This window comes from Leptonotus elevatus, chromosome 13, assembly GCF_054856555.1.
Source record: "Leptonotus elevatus isolate MCC_2025b chromosome 13, RoL_Lele_1.0, whole genome shotgun sequence".
NCBI classification, from domain to species: Eukaryota; Metazoa; Chordata; class Actinopteri; order Syngnathiformes; family Syngnathidae; genus Leptonotus; species Leptonotus elevatus.
In genome coordinates this window covers 10,047,250-10,074,317 of record NC_141251.1, presented here as the reverse complement: position 1 = coordinate 10,074,317, position 27,068 = coordinate 10,047,250, and the positions used below count along the sequence as shown (strand labels likewise).

Sequence of the window (27,068 nt, the reverse complement as noted above, 5' to 3'; positions counted from 1 at the left end):
TGAGGTCCTGCTCATCTCCTTGACATATAAGTTCAGCCATCGGAAAAAAAACACTGTCGCACATTTAATTGATGAGGGGAGCGGCTGGTGACCTGTACCTCCTGCGCGCTCCCCTACTTCCTCGCTCTGATGGAGGACACAGAAGAACGGGGGACAGATAGAGGAGGGGGCTAGAGAATACGAGGGTATAGCATTGGGCAAAGGCAACACTCAAGGTCACAGCTTCCCAGTTTTGCCCGGCTTCCAAGAAATTCCGCCTCCACTGTGCGCACTTGTCTTCGGATTATTTCTACCAACAGTAAACCTCATATACAGTGATAGATGGGAAGGCGCAGTGTGACCTGTTGAAGTTTGTGCAAATACTTATTAACTCATTCACTCGCAGACATCTTCACTGAAGCAACCCCCTTCGCTCCCTGCTGTTTTACTGTTTTTTGACTGATTTTGCAAAGCCCACAGAATATTGTGTTCTATTGCTATAAAATCATGGAAAGAAAGTTAGAGTCTCTTCTTTCTTCAGGAAAAAAAAGTATATTTGTATCTGTTTCTGTTTTGCAGCAATTAGCATTAGAATATAGCTAAGTTTCATCATTATTTACAAACCTGTTGAGCTTGTTGCAACATGGCCCTGGTTGATCTCTGATACTCTGTTGCCACATGCTGGCAGTTTTTTTAAATAACTAACATTGCTTTAAGTGACCTCTTCAGGTAAGAGGTTGCATCAAAGCCTTCTGAATGCTCTAGCATAAAAAAAAAAAAAATACAAATAAAAACGTATAAATATGTTTTTGGGACAATGGCAATATTTAAAACATCTTTATATCTGGTAATGCCCATTGAGAGACCTTTGATAGTTGTAGCCATCTAGCTTGGTGCTAACTGCTAACCAGCAGCCTATTAAGCGTGTTCGTCTATCGCAGCAGTGAAGAGTTGGTGGTTTTCACAGGTCCAAATGAATTCTCCACTTTAAACATTGTGTATAATGGCAGCAGTGCATTACTTGGGTGTGTCTGCTCCGTCCCAACCTGATTTCCCCAAGCACAGAGTTTCCCAAATAAGGGGCGAGCATTAATTGTCCACTAAAGGAATGTTAATTTTGACACCTCCATTAGAAATGATCAAAATATTCAGACATCTGTGTCACTGCTTCTGCTTCTACGGGCCATTCATAAGACATGGATGGAAACAAATTAATCCACAACTATCCTTTAGTAGCATTCTGCACACTACTTAACCCTCAACCCTGGTAAATATCCAATTTACATCAAGGTTCTAAAACCAAGTGGCTGCTATGCTCCCTCTCATCTGCCTCACTATGGCTCTTCATGAAGAAGCTATTATATTAGCAGGCTACAATTAATCTATTTGTCTCCTAACATGACAGGCACCAAATATTCATTAGGGCTGGGTTGCGCTGACAGGCCATGCTTATCATTTACCAGGAGCTTTACAATGGCCTGTGTCAAACGTATGTTTGTCACGTCTCACTTTATTGATTAGCTGCCAGAATTCCATGAAATAATTAAAAGTATATTTTACATATTTATAAACCCCACTGCCACAGCGGCTACTTAATTTCCCATTAGTAAAATGCAGTCAATTAGGTGCATGATGCAGGGGAGCTAAGGGGAAATGAGTAATCGCCGTAATTGTGGACAGAAAGACAATAACTGCGCCATAAAAGCTTGGATTTTATGGCTTGTTCTGCCAATGCTATCTCTTATCGAGACTTGTATTGCCAGTGCCACTCGGAGATAAGAGAGCATTGGCTCTGCTCTCCTTTGTGTATGCGTGTGTGTGTTCATGCAAGTGTGCAGTTGACATTTCTAATACCCCAGCAGATAAGAGCTGAACAAGTCCCAATAGACTGGCTAGTAGAAACTAGAGACTTGAGTGCTGCAGTACATAGCCTGCATACTTTGCTCCCATGAATGCTTTATCGATAGCGAGGGCTGCAGGAATTAGTTCTGGCCAATGGAGAGAAGCAGGATTTCTCTGACCTCTGGATAGATTTTCTGCATTAAACGTGAAAAATGGGCCATAAAGCAAACATAAAAGTAATAATTTTTCTTCAAGGTCTCACCTCCAATATGTGCTAAGGGAAAGCCACCAGTCCCGAGAGAGCTGCCACGTACACACTCCAGTGTCATCAGTGTGTCACTGTACAGCTTCTCAGAGTAATATTCTGCTGTCCCACAGCCACTAACAACGTGTGGCATAATGGATTTGTGTGCAGTGAGGCTTTAATAGGAAAAAGTGCAGACTGGCTCAAGGTTCTGTCCAACACATAAATGAACATGGCTTCTTTGCTGCCATTTAAATGTCAATTTGCTTCTGGGCATACATTGTTGATTCATTGAATTATAATAAAAGTATGGTTTTAGAGGAGTAGACAAGTTTATGCAAAAAGATGCAGTAACAGTCATGCTTGATTGGTAAGTATTTTTTAGTTGCATTTGACACCCCATGTACAAGAACCCCAGTCCAATCCAAAAACTCATGACTGCCATAGCAAATCTACTGGCAAAGACACCATTATGAGTCAGGAAAATCCTATTTTTAAAAAGTCAAATATCTAAAGTCAAACGCAAAATTTGGGAAACCAAAGGATTCTGGGTTTTAAAAAAAAGTGTGTGGACAAGGGCAAATCAGTAAAAAATCAGTTGAAGGGCAAATGGTGAACCGTACCAGCAGATACAATGAAAATAGCAGAGGCCCCAGAATTGAACCCTGTGGAACACCATACATTACGTTATACATGTGATTTCATATTGCACTTTTTTCCCCCCATTCGACATAGTCAGTATGAAGGGATTAAATAATAAAGACATGACACGACGCACCATCACAACAGTCACAACAGTCGTGTGTGTGTGTGTCTTGACCTCCGCTGAACCCCTGAGACTGACTCACCGAATCACTCTTTTACTAACAACTGAATTCAATCGTCTATTTTTTCTTTTTGATTTTAGCCCTTTTCCCCAGCAAAGGGCCAATTAAATTCATATGCAAGATTGTGGTCTAAATAAGCACCTACACAGAGCAAAATGTCCAATACTGCACAAACATGCTTGTCATCAATGCCACAAAAGTAAGCCGCATCAATAGAAATGTGTGCGTTTTTTTTTAACCCAGTCATAGAGATGGAGAGGCTTTAGTATTTTCTACTGCTGGAGTACACTGCCCACCCCCAATCTGCCATATGTGTTTGCCAAGGCCCTCTCACTGAGCCATTGATTGAGTATTCACAGTATTGAGCCACAATGTCTATTATTCATTGGCTGCCTGGAAAGCCTGACTGGATACACAAAAAAAACTCATTAAAACTACTTCTATCACTTCCTGTGATTCGAAGGAGGCGCAAGTATTGGAACCATCTGTCATGTCCTGAATAAGCCCTTTTCTCAACTGTGGCTGCTTATTCCAGAGCACACATAAGACACAAGGTGAAATGTTTTAAACTGATAATAAATTTAACATTTAAAATCAAAGTGGGAGTTACATTAATTTGACCTGCGTTTGACCGGCCTCAGTACCTAACGATCAAAACACCCACACTAAAGTTTCCATTTTGATCAACAAAACCTAATATTGACTACCGGTAGCTCCATTGGGCGGTCTTCACTTAAAAGCTAGATTTAGGTGAAAACAATTCAGTAGAACTGTGACTGTTTCTTTGTATTATTTTAATATTTGATATACAGTTGAAAATTTGGTCCAATAAATACTTGTTCATTTGTATTTTCATATTTTCCTAATACAGTACGTTTATTGGCACGTGTAGTTGTCGGAGTGGAAAGACAAATGCGCCTTTAAAGAACATAAAAAGTGTCGGACTGAAATGCGCATCATGTCGGGTGATCATTGTCACATGGACATCTCTACCAAAGACGGCCACTAGGTTAATTTTACCTAGTCTCGGGTCCCATGTGGCTTCTTGATTTTTAATTTATTTAACCTTACTAACATAACATTACCACTGCAAAGGGCTTGATTTGTAGCTGTTTATTAGGGATGGACCAATAATCGCCTGGCAGATTATCAGCGCTGATATTGGGCATTTTGACGAATGTCGGTATCTGCCTTTTTTTTTAATCTGACAATAAAAGATAAAACCATTTTAAAGTCAGGGAACTATTTATAAAAAAATTCAGTTGACTTTATAAGAGATGCTGCTGACCCTGTGAAACTTTTGTTTTTGGTTTACTTTAAAACTAACAAATGTGAAAGTTTCAGATTTGAGATATTTTAAAATGTTGGTATTGTCTAAGATATATAAATTTTTAAACTTACTACATTTTGAAAAGTCTGAAAAATTGTTCAATGAACATGCTTTAAGACATTACAACAAAGTAAAGATTGGTCATAATGCGTGTCAATTATAAATTAATTTTCACTAGTCATGGTCGGGCCCGGTCAAGATCCAGGGGCGAATAGCAGGGGTCCACTCTGTTCTACTTGATGCATTTGGATAAAAACAAAATTAAGTATAGAAGTTTTGTGTCTCTGTTGGTCGCAGCAAGGTAAGGGTTTTCAGTGTTTAGATGGGAACAATGCAATAATTTGCACCCTGAGACACATTTTATAAATATATTTAGTTTCCAAAACAAAACAATATAATTTTAAACAACCACATTTGCACAACAGTTTCACACAATTGTACTATTCCAATGCAAATTGTGATGTTTACAATAGCGTAATATACCTACATAGAAAAGAGGATTGCTGCAATTGCTAAAATTACCAAATTCAATCTATCCATTGATTGATTAAATTTCGAGCAATTGCCCATTGCCGTAAAGGTCTGATATAATATCTGTATTTTACGTTTGTAGACTGTGAAAGCTTTTGGCAGAGTGTTTCCAGGCTTTCACTTCATCATTCTAAAATCTCCCAGAATGCAGAGCGACACACGGTCATGATTGATCTGGAAGCCACTGATTTTATTTTCGTTTGAGGAAAATATTATGGATGGGGCTAAACAAGGCATAATAGGCCAAACCCATGGCAGCGCCTGACCTGCCAACAATCCAGACCCACTCCCAAGGTTGGCTGCCTCGCTGGGAAATATTGTGCATTAATTTCATTTAGTCTCCCCTCCAACATTCAATGGTAGAAGTTAATTAAATTGCTTGTCCATTGTGTTCATCCACTTACAAAGTTAATGATATTGTGCCGGGGAATTAAAGAGCATTTTATAAAGCGCACGGGATGGGAGCTGGCAGGCACTACATTGCCCAGTTGAACCCTGTCAGTCGGCGGGCTTCTGGACACCCTAATTAGCGGTGAAATGGATGCTTCCATCTGCCAATTTCCTGCCATGCTCATCAGTCGTGCGCTCCCTCCTCTAACCTGCCCGGCACAGGTCTAAAGCAATAAAACCGTCACAGCACTGACATCCAACTAAATCAAACACACACAAAAAACATGAATGCATTGGACTTTAAAATTGACTTTTCTCCCCCAAGACCACATTATGGTCTAGCCTAATCAAGAAAGAAGAGTTTGATAACTTTGTTAAAATGTTTGAAATGCACTATAGCACCTTGCTTCTATTTTCAGAAAGTATATGCTTCATGTTATATCGATTCGATACTGAAACTGTTGAATTTTTAGATAAAACATGCACAACTTCAAGTGTACTTGAAGAACAAACTTTCAGCTCTGTGCTCCAATTGGAAGTAAACAGTAATATTTTCACAGGAACTTGCTCACAGTGTGTATTTCAACTGCATATTTATTTAAATTGCCTTGCTGCTTCAGCACCTTTTAGCAAGTGCATAAAAATGCAGCATGAGAGTAAATGAGATTATACCTGTTGGGTTTAAGACCCTGTTGACCATTCAGCAAGGATTGACAATTTGGCCCTTAGCATGAAAAAGCAGCATAAGTGCAGTCATGTTTATGGGAAAAAATTATATATCGAATTACTTTGATTAATAATCACTTTAAAATTAAATCCTGAAATCGAGTTTTGTCTTCTGGATTATTCAAAAACTGTTGTTTTTATGTTCTGTTACATTCAAATGTTATTGTGAGTTGTAATTTTGCACGAGTAGCAGAATGCTGGATGGGTAGTATACAAGACATGTTTACAATAGCTACCAACTTACTTAATTGTGTCATTTAAGCGCAAACTATGAATATTAGGTTTACGTTAAAACGGATTTAGAATACACATTATTGATTTCTGGACATTTTTGAAACCTTTAAATGAATGTTTACTGGATTTATTAGATTAAAATTGAATGTATTATTTATGATTATTTTTTGGCCATATTGCCTGCCTAGCCCATGTCATGGTCGAGAATATTTTTTAGCAGGCCCATATAAAATAGTTCCAACATAAAAATGAACAGCCAATGAGGTGCATGGAGTCAAACTGTGGTGCTAATTCTGCCTTTGCAATTTCTGACTTGTGATACTAAGAGTATCTCAGGCTTAGCCACTTTAGGACACTTCACGTAAAAAGTCTGCATTTTTTATGTTAAAAAAAACAGGCAAAAATACATCATCAACAACAACAATCTGCCATTTTACAAAGATGTGCACATGTTTTATATACACAGTTTACACAACCACTTATATTGGTGGCATCGTAGCTTACTTGCCAGAGGCAATAACTATAAGGCATCTGGCATTAAAAACATCATCATGTGAAAAGAGGACATGAGAATGATGAATATCTGCCTAATATGATCAAACTCAAAAGTCATAACAATTGAGATAATTAAAGTGACATTACATCCTCTCAGACTACTGCTTGGTTGCCGTGGCCATTATTCAATTGTTTCATTTGCTGGAAGATAAAAATGCCTTTAATACACTTATCCTCATTCATGTAAATCATATTTGGCTATGGATGTCCAATAATCAAAAAGAATATTTCAACTTGTAATTCCCATCTGAAATACATTCCCATTAAGGAAATAGGCCTGTGCAAATGACAGGTCCTCAAATTCATCGATTTCTTTTTCTGTCTGCAATCTGGGGAGGCTGCTAATGCTGTCACGGACTGTTCATCAATCTATATTTTTAACTGATTTGATATTGCGCCTGTTCACGTGGCCTCATTTGTGAAATAATTGATTGAATTAGGATCATACAGACGGAAAGAAATGGAAGCAAACTAATCTTAAGAGGTTGCTGTGGTTCAAATAAGGAATCCTAAAAGTTTGGCATGGACATGTTTTGTACTACTGTGTGCAAAACGTGTGTGTATACACACACAACAGCTAGACTGAAGGTGACAATATAACATTAAATGTCAAATAATTTGTATTGAGCAAAGTCAACTGGGACGAATGTCACGTGGTGTCAGCTGGAAAAAGTAATCAGTCCGTTTCTACCTTAAAGATGGCTCTGATGCTGGCCTGTCCATCCGGCTATAGCTATGTCATGAAGCTTTGACAAAGTGCATATGTGGCTATATTAAGCACACCTACATTAAAATATAAAGATTGTTGTATTTTAGTTGACTATATTGTCACTTATGACATCAAGCAGGTCTTATTTCTCAAAATTAAGAGACTTTCGACCTCCCTTCTCTTCCTATGTAAGTGGATGCAATTTTGCTTGAGCATGAACCTTGCATAAAATATGACAGCTTCTTCAGCACGGACAATCAATGAAAGTTGATCTTCTCGGACTGAGACATTGCATTGCACTGAAGATTTAAGTAAAAAAAAAAAGTGCCGGCAAAATATTATTATTCCTGTATAAAAAAAAAAAAATTAAGCAGCTTTCTGTCTGTGTTCTGTCTGGGCATGAGCAGAGGCGTTCTCTGAGCACAACAGTGAGCACAGGAGCGTGAAGCTTTAGAGGACTCTGCAAAACACAGGCAGCAGCTCGTCTGAGGCTAAGACGCCCGTCCAGTAGTTCTTTGTGGCCTTCTTTGTCTTTATGTAAAAACCAATGTGCGCCAATGATGTGTTATGTAAAATTCCCAGAGGCTTGATCTAAATGCTTGGATATCCTCCATGCTAGCTTAGTTATACTCGAGTGCATTGCCACTAAGAGCACATGGACGCTGCATGAAAAGCAAATGTAAATGCATCCTCGGCTTCTTAGATATCACGAAATTATGTCATAGGTCTTTTTCGCTTATTGTATCATTATAATAATAAATTTGGAAAAGCGAACAACAGGAGACTTTTCCTTACGCAGATGTTTCTTTTCATTCGTACAACCACAGTATCCGGCCTTTTACGTGATCCCTCTTAAGACTTAAGAGCTTTGAGATGTGCGTGAGCCGCAGACCTGTGCCAGGGGCAAGAGTGGCAGCGAACCCATGTCTATCCTGTAAATATAACCAAAGTATTGCAGGCAGAAAAGAGGATTTGAAGGGAAAACATGCAAGTCTCAGCTGAGCAGGTGCTGCTATACTTTACTGAAAATCATAAAGTCACATGGAAGCTGCACAGAGCACAGAAATTGATATGTACTTGTTATAATATATGGGAAAAGAAATGCAAATCACACCACAGGCGAATTCCCCTATTAAGACTTTGAGGGTACGCATTCAAAGAAAATATAAAAGTCAATGACACAACCTTTATAACCATGACCACATATGTGTGCTTCTGTCACACCGTATACAGACACTGAACTACATACAGTAGATATATAATAAGCATACAAATACAATGCCCAAAAAGATCACCCACCATTAATTAGCATTAGAAATGAACACTTGACCTCCAGTACAAATATGACCAAGGAAGATTTTTCTGTGATCGGTCCATGATGTCGGTCAAACTCATCATGCACAACAGCATTCACAGATAATTCAAATCAAATAGATTTTTGGGACAACGGCAATATTTAAAATAGAAAATGTTTATACGTTTTTGGGAGCAAATGAGTTAAAAACCACTGAAATGGCGACCGGATCTCTGTATATGGCGGCAATTCATCACTTTGGATTTGAGATCAGCACACCTGTGGTCAATCTCTGCTTGTCACGTTTATGTGGCACAAAAAAAGCAGGTTGGATGTCTGACAAGTTTAGGCGCTTTATACTCGAAAAGAAAATGTCCGTGTACGGTATAAACACAGTATGTTTGTATAAAGTATAATGTGTGTGTGAGAAATGATGATACCGTTCATAGAGTGAATATGCGTCGATCATTATTATTATCTATAAATAAATTATTTTGCCATCAAAAACACTTTTTTAGTCTGCTGTTTTATAATTTGAGGACTCTCTAAAGCAGAAATATGGGAAACTGGGAGTGATTATGTTGTATAAGTAGTACTTCAATATGAGGAGCTAAAGAAATAAATATTCCTTACTGTTGCTTTAACGACAAATTATTTGTGCGGCTCAACTAGGTGCCAACAAAACTAGATATATATACAGCATAAAACAAGGACAACAATCCTAACCAACATTGGTGTGATTGAAAACATTTAATAAATGGGCCAATGCACTCCCGTGGTCAATCATATGGAGATGTATTTTGTGTATGAAACAACATTGTGACAATTCATCATGAGCTATTGCATGCTCCGCCCTAAAACACATCCACAGTAAGTTTCATCAGGCAGACTCTGGAGGTCCCCCACTTGCTTGTTTGCCCAGCACCGCCCCTCATCTGCTCAAACCCGTCAAACTTGACCTCCAGAACCTCACAGCGACTACATTAATTTTACAAACAAAAATCAATTGGCCAAAGGAATAGGACAAAGAAGAAGCCTCCTGTTAATACACCAAGCAGGGCGCACACTCTCAGGATGAGAGTTTATGGTTGTTGTTTTTTATCGGTAATAGTTTAACAGCGGGTGGCAGCTAGGGGACAAAGGAATTGCTAATTTCCTCTGACCCCAGAGATGAGTCATTCCAAATAAATCCAAACTAGCATTATTACGAAAGCTGACCAAAAGACAATTTTGAGTCTATTGAAATTGAATTTGTTATTTCAAGCATATGATACTTATTTGTTTAATATGATTGCATTACATTGTTGATAATTGAAGAATGCAGCAAGTCAAGGGGAAGATTGGGCCAATTTGAGGCCATGTGCACATTTCATTGTTGTTTGTCTGCATATCTGCTGGTTTGCAACATTATATTAAATTAAATTAGGAAATTATGATTTTTAAAAATGACAGCCTTTTTCTATTAACTCATTCACTCCCAGCCATTTTCACTAAAACAATCCCCTTCACTCCCAGCTGTTTTACTGGATTTCGACTGATTTAGCAAGGCCCACAGAATATTGTGTTAAACCTACCAAAAGAAAGATTAAAGTCTCTTCTTTCATCAGAAAAAAAATAGATTTCTATCTGTTTCCGTTTTGCAGCAATTAGCATTAGAATATAGATAAGTTTCATCATTATTCACAAATCTATTTAGAATTCGGAGTAATCGAGAGTTTTTTCAACATAGTTCTGGTTAATTTCCTATGCTCTGATGCCACCTGCTGGCCGTTTGTGTAATAACTACCGTTTCTTCAACCGTTCTTTGCAGTTGAGAGGCTGCATCAAATCCTTATGTATGCTCTAACATAAAAAATAAATAAATAAATTAACGTATAAATAAGTATTTGGGACACTTAAAATAATAATTTAAAATAGAACGCATTTATACGGTTTTGGGAGCAAATGAGTTAAGAGTGAATGGTTCCAATTTGGCAATGGGAGCAAAATAAAACTGGATGCAATTGTGCTGAAATGTGCTTTATAAGCTATAAATATGCACATAACAAACATAATATTGGAAACGTTAGAATATACACTCTCTTCCCAAAATAATGACCCCCAAAAAACAGTAAGGCAAATTCCCTTATTTTCGTTGTACACTGAAAAATTTGTAGTTGACATCAGAAGATTATTAAGAGACACCAGATCTTTGATACACAACGTAGCATTATTTGGAACAAAAATGTTAGGTGACCAAAAGTATTGGAATTGAATGCAATAGATTTAGAATACAATTAAGTGAAGATTAGATTTTCCATAGTTACAAATCATTTGCTTGTTCACTTGTTTTCTTTCAGGGGTTTTCTCCAATGAATCCCCTCTTGAGTAACTGAAATGCATGCTCTATTGTGTTTAAGTCTGGAGAAGGGCTCCAGCAGCCTAAAATCTGACATTAATTTCCCCTCGTGAACTTATTTGCTGCAATATGTTTTGTAGGACATTATCTTACTGGATGATGGAGGAAGGCCCACTTAGTTGGGTTGCGTCTTTCTTTAAAACCCAAGTTTCAGTCTACAGCATATACTGTATAAAGGAATTGGCCGCATTGTTACAATACTTTTGGTAGGGACTGAATACACAAAGCGTCAATGGGAGGCAGAGTTAAAACAGTTAATTGTATATGATAGAATGTGGCTGCAGGATGTGATGTCATTACTTTGACAGCAAGCGGGGTAACATCAGGTGAGAGAAGGCTGAGTGACTGTTTAAAATGGCCTATGTGTTTGAAATGTGCTGCACAATACCTACTAATTCTATTAAGTGCCTCTGTGGTATACAAGCGTGGTTTTGGGTTGATGTAAATGGAAGGCTGGTTGACTAAACAATGCAATAGCATTAGAATAAGGTGATTGGATGGCAGAGTAGAGTAGACGGCCTATGCCTAGCGTGCCTAGACCTTGCCAAGTCCATTATGTGTATTGGAGACAACTTGACATCCGTCATGGTGAGCTGCCAGCCTGAAGAGAAAAGAGGCTGTTATTTTGTTCAGCCTTCGTTGTGGAGATGGCTTCCACCTTGCAACATCATGGTACAGATAATGCAATCAAATGAAGACCTCATGAGCGATCCATCCCACTTTTCAATCTGCACTGGGACATTTGGTTTGTTTAGAAAACACTTTTAGTCAACTAGCTCAAGGACATGCATATAGACTTGACTTGTAGCTCAGCTGAGTTTGCATAATGCGTGATACTTTTCTCTCGTAACTCTAGGTCAAAAGGGTATAGATGTTTTTAGTTTTTTTCTGGGGGTGGGGGGCAGCTAAGTATCATATAAAAGGACAACATAATTAGATAGATTTAGATTTTTATTGGATTGTTTGAAACGGTTGAATAAACAATAATAACAATAGTACTAATAATCGCCAATTATACAGTACATAGTGTTTTATTGTCTCAAGACCACTCTAAGTCTCGTTTTGTTGTCTTGTTTCGGAATTGTAAGTCATTTTTACCCCGTCTTGTCTCAGTCTCGGGCTGGGTGGGCTCAGTGCTCGCGTGCTGCCTTCCCGGTGGTGCCAAAAGTACCACGTCCCCTGCACTCATAGCGTGGATGAAGGCAGGTGACGCATCGCCTCCGAAACATTAGACAAAATGTCGACAAACTCTTTAGTTATTAAGTGTGGTTTCCAAAACCATAAGGAGTTGGAGTGCAACAGGCAGTAGGAGATAGAAATTGTGCTAGCAAGATGTGAGGGTTGTGTCTTGACGATATAAATATATAAACATTGCCATTCACTATTCGTGTACCGTGGATAATTCTTTAGTTTGTAAGTTATTAACTTTTTCTTTCAAAAGTTTGCTGCATGGTCTGGCTTGTCTTAAGGTGGTTCTTGTTGGCTGGCTAAAGCTGACGCTAGCTAGCTAGCTGAGTGGGCTAGCGAGTTGTTTATTGTGCCAATTGCGTTTATATGACCAAATATTTGGGTTAGAAAAGGGGTAACCCGAATAAGAGCGTATTCGAGTTTTTGCACCTTTACATGGCATTTCAAAACTCTTAAAAGGGTTATTGACTGCAGGTAAACGTTTGTGATAATCATTATACCAAGCAAAGATTCAAGCGACCTGTGCTGGATGCAGCCAATGCCAGTCATCCTGTGGAAGTAGCCGAAACATGCAGTCTGATAGAAACCAAAACGGCACCGCTTATTTTGGACTCCTGGAGCAATTTACTCATGAGCAGTGATCCAAAATACATAATGACATTGGATTTACAAAACGTGTTTCTTTGCAGTGATTTAGTAAAAATGTTCCATAAAATATTAAATAACCATGATTTTTGCCCAGCAGTTACATTAATTATCTTTCACCAAAAAAATGCCCTATTTTCAGTAGTTAATTATTTTTTTGTACATTTTGCTTATTGTTATTTTTGACAGTTTCGAGTTACAGTGCGTCAGTGACCAAATGTGGATTTTTCTTTCTTTAACAGAAGGGCAGCAACAATTTTGCACGGCTTTGGCACAGATGAAACATTTATCTCACGTATGTGCATGGCAAAGCCTCAGCTCTATTCCTGAGCCAATTACTTGGGCAAATGGCATTAAAAAAAAACACTTGTTTAATGTGTGATTGTTGGAGTGTGTTCATCTGAGACAGGTGTCAAGAGGTTGTTCAACTATAATAATTACCCCACAACACAACGCTTACCTCCCGACAAGCCACAGCCCTTCACCAAACTAGGAAGAAATTGCTTGGATTTAATGTAATGATTTTCCCACCAGCCCTCCACTGATTATAACGGGTTGTGCGTGACACTCAGCTCGAGTGAGGAGATCAATTCCCCAGGAAGGGTTGTCTTCTTCAGACAGGCCAATGAGCCAGGATGAGAGGAAGAATCACGGACAAGCACATTCGCAGCCACCCCTCGCCTAACCTCCTTGTTCTGTACATGATACCGAGCACTGGGAAAGGTGCTCCCCTTGGACCGGCAGAGCGACCGTCCATCCATCCGTCCATCTATCTATAGGAATACACAGCTAAAGCAGGAAAAAGGTCAGGCGGGCTGAATGTGGCTGGCAAATAGGCAGTGGGGGGTCTGGTAGCCGGCGGATGAATCACAGGAGAATTGGTGCATGGCAGTGAATGAATAACCCGCCATAGCTCCCCAAACCCCATTATTTCCCTCCTTCTCCAACAGGGCCTGAAATTCATGTCTGCGCATGCTGCCAGTTCATTAGGGGGAGGATGTCATTCCTCTTCTGGCTGCTGCAGGACAGGCCAGGCGGGCCCCTGGAGGACCCAGCTCTGTTTAATTCCACATCAACCGCTCCACTGAGGGCCTTAATCTCTGCTTGTGTGATCAATACTATATCAGTGTAAATTAAAATGACAATTTTAAAGTAATTAAGCCTGTTAATGCTCGATTCAAATGTCATTATTTGCACAAGGAGAAGCAGAGGAGAAATCTTGGTGCGAGAGTGTTTGTCCGCGTGCATGTGCGTATGGGTGTGCGTCGGTGGGGGGGATTTGTGGTGGGGGTGGGCCATGTCCACAGTGACAGGTAAAACGCTTTAACTAGAACAGCACATTTTTGCCGCTGTAGTCACAAAAAGAAGGGTTTAACAAAAGCAGATTAACTCTCCGCCCATGCCGGCCCGGAGACCTCTCCAATTTCAGAGGAGGGTAACCCAATTGCTGAAATCTGATTTGTACAGGCAAACCCAATTATGGCCATATTAGATGAGAAGTGGCAGGGAGAGAATGCTTGCAGAGGGAATCAGGAAAAAAATAACAGGGGTGGGGGAGAAAAGAAATGTTACACAATAAAAATGCACTTAAGTATAGAATGAAGCTCAGCAGTAATTGCGTGATTAGATTATTTGTGTCTACCCCCTCACTTTGCTTTTGAAATGCTATTTGGAGTCATTGTGATGGTTAGAGTGAAATAAATGGGGCCCAGCGTTAACCTTGTGTCTGTGTGTGTCTCTGTGTCTTCCTCCCTCATGTGAGCTGAGGTGATGTGTAAGTGAAAAGGAAATTAAATGATCACATTGTTGCTTGTTATTATGACAGGCTCACAGCCAATAGCCAGCGACCCGCTACTCCTCATAGACCAGATTCACCAATTACGTCCAGCCACACCATTGGGGGCCACGTTGAGCCTGGTAATAATTCCCACTGGCACTACTGTCTTTCTGAAAAACACCACTGATAACAAATATGACATTTTTTAAATATGTATGCTTCACATACATTTTGCTTTACATCCATCTCTCACAACAAAGCAGTAGTGGCAGGAGGGATAAAGAAAAGCCAATAGGACAGATGCAAAGATCAATCATGGATGTGTACAGTATGTCGATGCTCAGCTCCTTAAGCAAAATACACAGCACAGAACAGACAAGGCTGTCGTCACTATTGGATTTATTTTTTTAAGCTGTTATTTGTCAGTTTCATTATAAATGTTCAGATTACCTTCAGATAACAACATTCAATTATTGACAAGGTCCTGAGTGACGCAGCTCTGCGACGAGTTATGTCGCAATACCGAACACACATGAATTATCGATGCTGAAAAAAACACGTCGGTATGAAAAGAGCAGGGAGGGTGATCTCATGCATGCCCGATCAAGCGGGGTAAAAGATACCCAGGGGTTTTCCAGAGGGCTGAAGAAACGTGTCATTGTATTGGTTTACGTCCAAGCTGTCCGATCCATCAGGCTGTCTGTTGGCTGCAGTTTGAGGGAGCCAACCCTTATTAATTATCAGCTCATTTGGAGGAGGGGGTGACAAGAGTGGAGTGTTAGAAATGGGTGACAGGACCAACTGATCAATTGAAGCAATTGCTCCAAGACAACTCTGCGGAGGGTGATTAAGGTCAGATTGCTTGTTTGTTCCAGGAGAAGTCAGGTTGCTCAAAGGTTGTGGGTGCTAAGTGAGCTAACAATCTCATAGGGCAAACATGAGGGATAGCACATTCACATAGTCCCGAGTAGCCCGTCTGGAGCGCCACACTTAGTGGGGGGGGGGGGGGGAGGTGGGGGGTCCGTTATTCACTGCCAGGCGATTTTGCTTCTTATAGCCTAACCATTTCTGTGGTTAGGATTGCTCGAGTTATCGCTCCCCTCACATAGGGAATCATTAGACATCTTGTGAGACGCTTCTTATTGCATTGACTTGTTTTGTATTACAGCGTAAGGTTTTAGGACCTGGGGGCAGCCTTTAAAAACGGTAACGAGGAAGGGGTGCTCTTTCTCTATTCTGTGATTCATGATTATCTCAGGTGTTCTTTAGAACAAATGAATAAATAAATAGTATGTGGGAGAAAAAAAATGGGTGTGCGTTGGCTCCAGACACGAGGGACGCCAAACGTTTGTGCAATGGGCGCGAGTGATTTACAGCAGTGGAAAGAGAAAGTGTCATGACAGTGGATCCCCACGAGCTACCCCCAGGTCCTAAAAGCTTCCACAATGTGTTTTGTTATTGTAAATTGTATGAATAAAGTTGCTAAAAGACAAGTGAAGCTTTTTTATTATTTCGTATTGTATTGTATTTGTATTTATTCTCTACGCTCCTTTATGATGTACTCACTCTTTGTCTGTGTACATGTTTTTTTTTATTTAAAAAAAAAGAAAGAAAGAAAAATCCTTGTGTGCGCTGAGTCCGCGCTTGTGTGACGTATTGTAGAAGTGACGACAATAGATGAGCAGCATTTGGCTAACGACTACAGCCTAGAGGCTTGGCGTTCATGTAAATGATCTTAAAAACGCACTTCTCTGTTTTTGTGGATGTTTTTTTTTTTAAACAAATGAGGCAGTGTGTAAGGAATTTTTTTTCTACACGTGGAGGGGGAAAATATTTGTTTTTAAAACGCGAAAATCTGTCATTTCTATTATTGCCATCGATGGCTCATTTTTTATTTTGAGTCACAACACAGTCAAAGACACAGAACTTTGGATAATGAACAATGTTTTGTGATGATTACTCAAAAGGGCTGTGCAAAATTCTGAATTTACGAATTCAATTTAATTCAATGAATTTATTTGAATTTGAATAGAACCCCCCCCCCCCCCCCCCCCCCCCCCGCCCACAGGATGTTGAATTGAATTTAAAGTACAAGAAGTCAACTTAAGTTCAATACAATTCAGAGAAATGCATTCTCTTCACATATGAGTGAGAATGATATTATTTCACTGGTGTGCTCCAAACAAAATGTATTTAAAATGTTTGGGCAGCTCTTTTCAAGATTTTGATAAAGCAAGGTATTCTAGGAAATGAAGTGTTTTTCAACCATCATAAACAACTTCAAATCAAGTTTTTACAATTCTGAGTAGGCATTCAAAGTTAAAAAAAACAACAACAATTAGTCCATTTTATTATTTAGTATAATTAAGCATTGTGTACATATAATCATCTCCATAATATTTGTAGAAATTCATGTTGTTAATACAGTAGGCGTATACAATATAAAGCCTAATTGTTAAAAGGGTCATTGACGGATAAGTTGTCCGATGATGCCCATTTTATGAATTATCATGTGGTGCAACCAAAAAGAAGTAACCAATTTGGAACTTTTATTTTGAAATACATTTAAAAAGAAAAAAAAAGGAGTTTGAATCATCCACAAGACAGTCAAGAACCAATGGGAGCAGCTATCAGGTTTGTATTGTTTCACAACTATGTAAAAAGTTACCCTGTTAGCAACTGCTATCTAGTGGTCATATTTGGACATCATGTCATATGAACTGAAAAAAAAATCATTTCGTTTTGTTTAGATGACTAATTGTTACCCTCATAACTTTAAATTGAAAATATTATGTGGTGCGACCAACCATCATTTGTCATAATTTTCCATGATATACATCCAAAATTATAGATGTCCTAAATTGGAGACAATAGTAAATAATAATAAAGAATAAACATTTTATTTGTTTTTATAGAAAATGTGCTGGGTTTAACATCCTTATCCGTCAATAACACCAATTAATGCATTTTAATTTTGCATCATTAATTTCTTTGAATTTATTTTCTACTTCCTGCAATTTGCCACCTCCTTTCCTCTATTTGCCAACTAAATTCAAATTCAAGGATAAAATTGGAATTAAGGGGTAATTCTCTATTCAATTCAGAATTCCATACTGCCCTGTTAATACATGCCATAGGTTGTATTTTTGTGAGTTGCTTTTACCTACGATATGACCGAGCTGATAAAATATACAAAAATAAATAAATAAATAAATAAATGATAATAATAATATTAAAAGTCTGTAAATATATTTTGTGGCATAAGTGATCAACTGACTTTTTGCTTCTTCTTTTTTTTAATAAATCAGTTGCCTGTATCCCTGCATGTCAGCCAATAAATGTCAATAATAAATCCATGCTGTTTGCCTATACAAGCATGCTTGCTTGAGGATATGATGCATACTGATTATTTTAGAGCGAAGTGGCTGGGGTGGGGGAGTTGGGAGGGCTTTTTTTTTTTTCTCCTTGGAGAGAGAGAGGTCTGTGAAAGCTGTGAGGGCTCTCAATAGACGGAGGATTATGGAAATCAAAGAGATTAGCTAATGGGAATATAATGGCCAGCTACTGCCTGGGTCAGCCGGGCCATGCAAATGAAGCAGCGATAGCCACTGGCGAAGGGAGGATCGATATGTATGGGCAAAGTGGTGGCTAATGATAGCCCTATATCAGATGTGCGAGACAGACATAAATGGACAGCACCGCCAGCCCCTTCCCACACACATATACAGGACACTGTATACCGGTAGTAGAGGCCTGATGCCAAAAGACAGAAGTGAGCTTTCAGAGGGAGCTCAATTGAGAAACAGAAGATCTCGCCAGCTCTGTCTCGCCGATGTCAACAGGAAGCGCGCGCTCGCTCGCCCACCTCTCATCGGTACTGATGCAGCACTGAGATGAAGATACTGGTCTCGGCCCATTCTCCACACTCCACCGAGCATCTATTCATCCCGACGCAACAAACGTCCTTGTGGACAATCAATAGTAGAGCGACCTGGACTGCCAAGTATTACGACAGAATTTAGATACACTAAATAGTTTATTTTCCTATAGACTGTGGACAATGTGACATCTTCCATTTAGGGTGCGCAGGTATTAACCTTCTCGAGATGTATGAGCTAAAGCGATATCTGTGTCTGGGAGACATGAAAGCTTTTATCATCAAAATAATTGGAACATCACCTCTCTTATATATCAGAATAGCAATTTTGAGCATGTCAGAAAAATTTCAATTCCAGGTGCGGGGTGGCGGGGACCAGAATGCTGTACTTGGCCTCTCCCCCCTTTCATTTTCATTCCTGCCTGCCCGGCACAGTCATTCATCAGGACCGGGGCAGGGGACACTTCCCGCCTGCTCACAAATGCATGGAGCAAGCAATAAAATTAACCTTGTGGCAATTGTTTTCCCAACCGTTTGATGGCTCTGTGTCAGCTCATCTGTTAAAGCGGATGGGAATGAAAAAAGAAAAAAAAACTCATACTTGGATGTACAAATAATTATTCTACTTCTGAAGGAGAGCTGTAACTGAATGAAGCCAAACTAATATTACATTATTGAGTCCGATCAAGGGGCAGAGAAGATGGTTGCCTGTTGATTTGTGCCTGGGATCAGTAAAGAGAATAAAGCGCTTCATAGGTTATGATTATAAGCCACCCAACAACAAGACGGTTGGACGTAATTTAATGCTCGGCTCGACATCACCGAGCTGGTCGTTTCACTGGGCCGGTGGGAAAAAGCAGTGGACGGTGTAAAAGGAGGGAGGAATAAAAATCCTTCACATGGTGTTTATTTGCTCTCAACAGCACCAAACCAAATCAATATTTTTAATTTGGGTCCAAGTTATTATTTTTCACATCACTGCATCCGGGTGCGGCGTAAAGTGGCTCATATTTTAGCACTAAAAAGATCGATATGACAGGCTCACCTTCACTCGGCGCCCTCTGTGGCGGGGGCCACACATCATAATGGACGGTGGCTAGGAGCAAGCTGGTCCGCCTCATTTTGGAATAACATCATTATCAGTGGACTTTGCTGCGCACATTCATAGCTGTTCCCTTAAGATGGCTGAGGTGTGTAAGGAACCGACCTATGACAGGGCAATGGTGATCCAGCAAGGGGCAGAACCAGAACACCACGCACGACATTCAAACCCAGAACACCTCGACTGAGGCAAATGTGATAACCACTACTCCACAATGCTGCCCCACTCCTATTCCAAAATAGGGACAGATCGTCTTGGTCGGGCCGATTATCGACGCCGATATTCAGCATTTTGACAAATATTGTATTGGCTTTTTTTTTTTTTTATCTTGCGTCTAAATAGGTCTGCTCGGTTATATGAAGAACTTATTAATCACGATTATTTTGGTATTAATTGAAATCACAACTAGAATTTTTTTTTGGTACAAAATAAGAAAATGTTTAAACGTAAAAATAATAATAATAATTCACTATAATTATGCAAGTTTCTTTTGGATGCATTTTTAAAATTAATTTAGTTATTTTAAAATGTAAAAATAAAGGTAATTGTGATTAATTGAAATTGTGAACAATTGAAATACAGTGACCACACTTCGCAAGCCTACCACTAATTATTATTTGCTGTGAGCGAGCAAGCATCTCGACAAGTGTCGGCGACTTGGTAGCCGGCGAGAACCCCGGTGAGCTACGCCAAAGGACCAAGCGAGCCGGAGTTAGCCGGAGCAGCTAACAAGAGCGGCTCGTGTGAGTTAATCTGAGCCATAGGCCAGGTGGCTAACAAGAGGAGCTAGCGAGAGAAGCTAGTACAAAAAAAAGCTACTAAAAGCTTACAAGAGCAAAGCTGAAGGCGACAAGTGGCGGAATCACAGAACTCAGCGACGACCACCTGCAGGCCCCCAGCTATGGAGGGTAAATGGCGGTCTGACACAAGCTACAGGGCTAACTACATTCGCGAAGTTGTCCTTTGGGTATCCGTAGCACAAAGATGGTGGCGAAACATGACATAGAACTTTTTTTTTTTGCATAATACTGTAGTGGATTTTTAAAATGAATGACTTAATAGTTCACCATTAGATGGCGCTAAATATTACACGCTGCCCCTCTAAGAGGAAACCCAGGGACAGCATATACTATGAAAACAGCCAATGTTGGACAACCGGGGTGTATCATCACGAATCACGAGTCGTGTGTGTGTGTCTTGACCTCCGCTGAAGCAGTGAGACTGACTCACTGAACTCCAGGGGTTCGATCGAACCCAGGTTAAGAATCACTGCCTTGGGAGCTTTAAAACAAAGATGTCTTGGCTAAGATAAAAAATTAAATAAAAAATCAACATTTTGCAAATCTGAAAAGCAAACATATGGTTTAAGACATTTCAAAAAAGTTAAGAGTTGGAATTAGAATTTTTAAAAAATTTTGACACCAATATTTTTTCGCTTTTACCAAAACGGAATGTCGGCTACAAATATTGGTTATCGCCTTCTTTGACTACTGACCATATTAGTCTATTTCTATTCCAAAGCCATTCATATACACATTTCAGAAAATATTTTTAGAGTAAATGCCCTCTCCCTTAAGCACATAACTCACAGCTGATGGCAGATGCATTGATTGTTGCTCAAAATGTGTCATGAGTGGTTGTGTGATAGTGCGCCTGCTTGCATTAGTGTTTATTCCGCTTTGACACTGCGCATATGCACTTATGCGTGGCCTAAGCATATGAGTGATGGTCGAGGAGAGTTATTGCCTAGTGATATTGCAGAGCTGACATCTACTCCATTCAAGTGGCCTCGGCCGGTGCCGTACTTCTCACCATATTGAAATAAGAGCTCACTTAGATTTAGTTTGCAATATTTTAACCTGCTTATCAGCGTCGGAGGGGAAGAGCAGCTCCTGCTAGTTAACCTCCGTGTGTAAAACCAACATAGGGACCCCTCCTCTTTGACCCCACTTTCTCCCATGCTGGGCTGTCTCCTGCTGTATATAATCTCTACATGCAGCCCCGTTTTGTTTTACCATAAAAAAATAGAACAGGGGGTGATATAGGATGCCGTTTAAAAAGGTGATAAATGCAAGTGACACATATTTCTGAGCCATACTGTAAACACACGCTAAGGCCTTGTCAGCACAGAGGGACACTAAGTGTTCATAAATTCCTAGCCGAGTAAGGCGGTACTGGTGATTGCATTACAACATGCTGCCTGGAAGAGAATTAAGGACTCACCTCGAGAGCAGAGTGAAGCTGAGCTACGGGCAACTGCTGACATATCTGCTTGTTGAGGCATGGATTATTATGTACTGAGGACGATGTAGCAATCAAATCAAATGACAACTACTTTTAATGATATGTTTAAATCCTTGAATACACAATAAGACGACATATGTCATTATATGCACCTAAAGTTTGCTGTGGTTACTTGGTAGTTTTTCTTTTGACAGCAAGGAAAGAACATTTGTTCAAATGCATAGTTGTAAATATTGTGATTTTTTTTTTTAAATTAATTTCAGGTTGCAGGGGGAAAAAAATCATTCTAAAAATAGACTTTAAACTAATGTCAAAAGCTGTTATTAAACAAAAGGAACGCACTTTTTAATAGTCGCAAATAATACAAATGTGATTTATATAATAATACATTTATACTATAAACCGTACCATACCATATTTTTTGTAAGCCGATAACGATTTTTGGCAGGGGAAAAAAATAGCAAATTGAACAGGAGTAGGCAACCCTGGCCCTAGAGAGCAATAGCCCTGCGTGTTTTAAATATCCCCCTCCTCCAACACAGGTGATTGAAATGATCAGCTCATATGCAAGCTCTGGAGAAACCTGTTAACGACCGTGGCTCTCTTGGACCAGGGTTGTCTACCCCTGGAATAGCTAAATAAATATACTGTCTAAAAAGTTCATCAGTTCCCAGGATGCATTGCGCCACACAATGCATCCTGGGAATTAATTAATTAATTACGTTATAAGGACATTAATTCTTCTCATATGTGGGTGTGTGTTACAAGTAGTTGAATGAGTTTAACACATTTATTTTTTTAATTTATGTCGCACTGTTTTTTTTTTAACAAACTGTGGCACGATGTTTTCTGTAAAATAGTGACATCCAGGTACATTTCTTGCACATCTTTCATTGCTAACCTAAAACTGCATGTAATTTTTTAAAATTTGCTTTGTTTTGAATGACAGGTCCATAGAATGACCTCATCGAAAAATGTCATTATATATGCACTATTTAGGAATACAAGGTTATGATATGGTATGTATAGATTGCATGTAATAGATGATGAGACCAGTGTCATTTATGTACAACTGCTGTGAATGGTTTAAGTACAAAAATACTGTATAAAACGAATCCACTGATACCGGCCGTTTGACAGATGCTTTAAGGGATGATAACGATACCGATCAAATTCATCGCAAAGTTGTTTGATGTGAACTTATGCAACTTATCTAAACATTTTTTTTGTGGACCTTGCTTTGAAAAGTTGGGTTCTTGTTATGCATTCATCTTCAGGGCACTGTGAAGTCTTACCCAACCACTGATTGATTAAATAGTTGATTAAGAGGTGTCCATTAGTCAATTTAGTCTGTGTTTATTACTCTGATAATGGCACCCACACCCACAGACACACAAGCACAAACAAACAAACACACACACACACACACACACACACACAGTGGAAGGATATATCGTCTGTATCCTGTCAAGCCACATAAGCCTGATTTATTTTCCGCCGTTGCTCTCATTGCTGTCCTGTAGACCACAGTTGAGGGTTGCCTTTAATTTCCCATTAACTTGCTTTGGAACAACTGAGGTTGAAGAGACCAATGAGTACCGCTGTGCATCACTGTCTACGTATGCGGTCTGCCGGGCTTGATTAGTCTGTGTGTTGTTTGCGCACATTCTGGGCAAGTGTCCTAGCATTCCCATGCAACGCTTCAGATGCCGCACTATAAGCGTGCGTCAAAAAGTGGGAACAGGAGCAGACGTTAGAACGCATCATTCCAGATGACATGAGCCGCAGCCCATGATAAATATTAATGGCCAAGAACAAGTGGACTGGGAGTTGAGTTATCAGGGTGGGCTTTCCTAATTGACATTTTACCTGCTGTATACCTTAACGGGGCTGTAAAACACCCACTCCCAGCCGTAGGGGTGTCATGTCACTCAAGCTCTTGCCAACCATGGCCAGTTCTTGCGTCTTTGTTGACATTCAATATCAAGCTGCATTTATTTTACATTTCTATTGAGTTGTCTAGGTTTGGGGAGAAAAATATATTTAGGATGAGATTATCACAAAAATTGGAAAATTGCTTCTGTCTCAGCAATGAGTCACAGTTATGTTTGATCCAACGACAATGTTGAAGTGGATATATGTGTGACTGAGAGTCTGAATGGTTATTTGTGTCGTGCAACTTAACTGGCTGAGATAGGCTTTAGCTCACACACAACCTGTTCCTAATGATTGAAGTAGCATATATTATAATAACCCTCATTTATTGGTCAAAGTAGAAGAAGAAAAATATTAAAGGAGACATTTGCAAATACGGATAGGAGAGTACCGATAACAGGTATCGGGGTCGATACCAAGGTATCGGTACTCGCAATGGTGACTGATACCATCATCAGCTGCTCTTTTATGGTAGTTTTATGATCAGGAACAGAAAATTAGAATTTGTCATTAATTACAAGTAGGGATAGACCGATTATCAGCCGGGCCAATTATCGGTGCCGATATTTGGCATTTTGACAAATATCGACATCGGCCTTTTTACGAATCTGAAGGCCGATAAACTGTTATCTCACTGAGCGGTGACTGTATGAGAACGTAGCAAAATTTTGGATTTTTATCAGGAATTGTAAGATGACAGAAAGTTTTTGCTTTTCACAAAACTATTTCGACCATTTTCAGCCAATTTTTACTGTCTGCGAAGATTTTTTGAAACCTTTTATGAACCCTGGGGAAAAAAAACAAATTAGCTACATTGGCATGCATTTGTCGCTTAGTGGGATACAGGAAACTTTTAATTTATGGATTTTTTTTATTTATTTTTTTTAAATGAATATGCTGACACACTGGGAAATCCCTACACTTTTTATTTAAAAAATAATAATAATAAAGTTAAGAAATGATGTTGACATTTTGGAAAACTATCTCCAGTAGAAAAGTTTAGGGAACTATTTACTTGCTTTTTGCTTTTTAACTTAGCGTAACACATGTTGATGATTCTGAAAGCCCCCTGCAATTTTTGTTCGAATTTTTCAACAAGCTGTCAATTGTTTGTATGTTTAAAATAAAAAAATAGATATTCATTTTTAAAATGTTGATGATCAAAATTGTCTCTTTTCATGAAGATGAATATCGGCTCGAAATATTGGTTATCGGTCTCCTTGACTACTAATAATCTGTATCTGTATCAGCCTTGAAAAAAACATATCGGTCTATCACTAATTACAAACAATTTCAAGGAAAATGCTATATTGGGATATACAGGGCTTTTTTTAAAATTATCTATCATTAAAGTACTAGTGGCATCAGTATGGGTGACTGCTCAAGAGTTGAGAACTCATACTGGTATCAGTCTGAAAAAAGTGGTATCAAACATCCCTAAATTTCATGCAATTTTAAAGAAAATGCTTTATTGGGATATATAGCTTATTATCTTGTATTTTTTATTTATTTGATGTATCAAAAGTACTACTAGTGGTATTGATGCTTACTTATTTATCTGTGACTACTCAAGAATTGAGTACTTTTACTGACAAAAAGTAGTATCAAACGTCCATACATTTTGCCAATTAAAAACAAATCAATCGTTTTCAGCAATAAAAGAGCTCACGTAATTTTGCAAATGTGTCAATTTAAGTCCAAAACGCCTTCACACGCACGCATGCACACACGACACACACACGGAGCAAATAAACAAGCTGACCTTTATCTTAACATTCACTCGCTACATTACCATAGCCACACTCAATCAAACAATTCACTCGCAGTTCCTAAGACATCGAGCGACTGCATATGGAATACAACAACACACGAGAGGCGGCAGCCTTGCAACCAAGAAACTTCCCACTTACATTATCTGAAAATTGACAGCTGGTACAGACAACAAACAATCATCCCCGTAGCACGGAGGAGAGAAATCGAAGATTGAGAAAACAAATATGAGTGATGTCATCAATGCTAAATGGCAAGCCCTGTGTGAGGAAGAGTCTATTCATATTTACTGTTGCCTGAATTTCAATAGCGACATCACAGAAAGGACATCCGTTGTTTCTCTTTCCATAGAGCGAGTCTCAAAGATGAGAGCAAATTGTGATCTCTATTTGATGAGAATCAAAATACAACAAAAAGGTTAATCTATACACAAACACTATTAAATAAACAGCTCATAATGCCGGGAAATGAAATGGCACATAATTACATTTCCAAAAGGCCAGCGTTTGTAATATTCTTTTAAAGAGCATATGTGACTCAGCGGGTGCTGTGATTTATGAGCGTTTGTAGAGATGCAGTGAAGCGTGGTGGAAATGCTGAAAACGTGTTGGAGAACGACCACAGACACGGCTCAAACAGCACACACACCGATTGTGACCTCGCCACTTCTTCAAACAAACTGACTTGCTAAATCGGACTCTTTTTTTTTTTTTTTTTTTTTTTTTACACATAGTCTAGTCAGTATGTGCTGCAAAGTGTGCCTTCAATATAATGTAAAACATACTCGAACCCTTGATGTCTTAAGTATAGTGGCTGCAGGGTGGTAGAAAAAAAAGCACATACTGTAGGTCAAAATCCTCACTGACTGAGTCCAGCTAGTTTGAGTCTTTGGCTCCACCAAGAGGACAAACGGCGCATTTGTTACAGGACCAATAAAAAACATAAATTAAAAAAACTGGACTATACTACATAACAAATAGCCCAAAACGAGAATATTTATTCATGTATTTATTTATGTTAGTTTTGTAGATTGTTTGTGTGCTATTGGCCTAAAACAAACAAACGTGTGTGTATATGTGTGTTTCTGTATTAGCCAGTTGGGCATGGTCTAAAAGTATTATGCATGATTTTGTATGAAATACTGTGTGTGTAGTGCTGGAAAGAAAATATAATTTCCTTCTAATTTGGCAAAGGGTCCTATTCTGAGACAAGTGATCCAACAGGTTGACGTACAAATCCAAGCACTGGTAACCCCCCACTTCAGCTTGTAAGTGAAATTCATTATTTGCCACCATCTTTCATCAAACGAAGACAATACATTGTGGGAAAGTAGATGGTAAGTGTGTTGGATGCTGTAGTGGAATACTTTGAAGTTAGCGGTAATGAAAATGTCTGCTTTCCCAATGTGTGTGTGTGTTTTTTTTATATACAGTAACAGTATTGGAACATACTTAGTTATATGATAATTTTA

General features: G+C 39.1%; 1 protein-coding gene across 4 annotated transcripts in view; it reads right to left on the bottom strand.

Moving 5' to 3' along the window:
* Positions 1-27,068, bottom strand: part of inpp5a (inositol polyphosphate-5-phosphatase A) — a 132,390-nt gene that overhangs the window by 69,986 nt on the left and 35,336 nt on the right. The window lies entirely within an intron of this gene.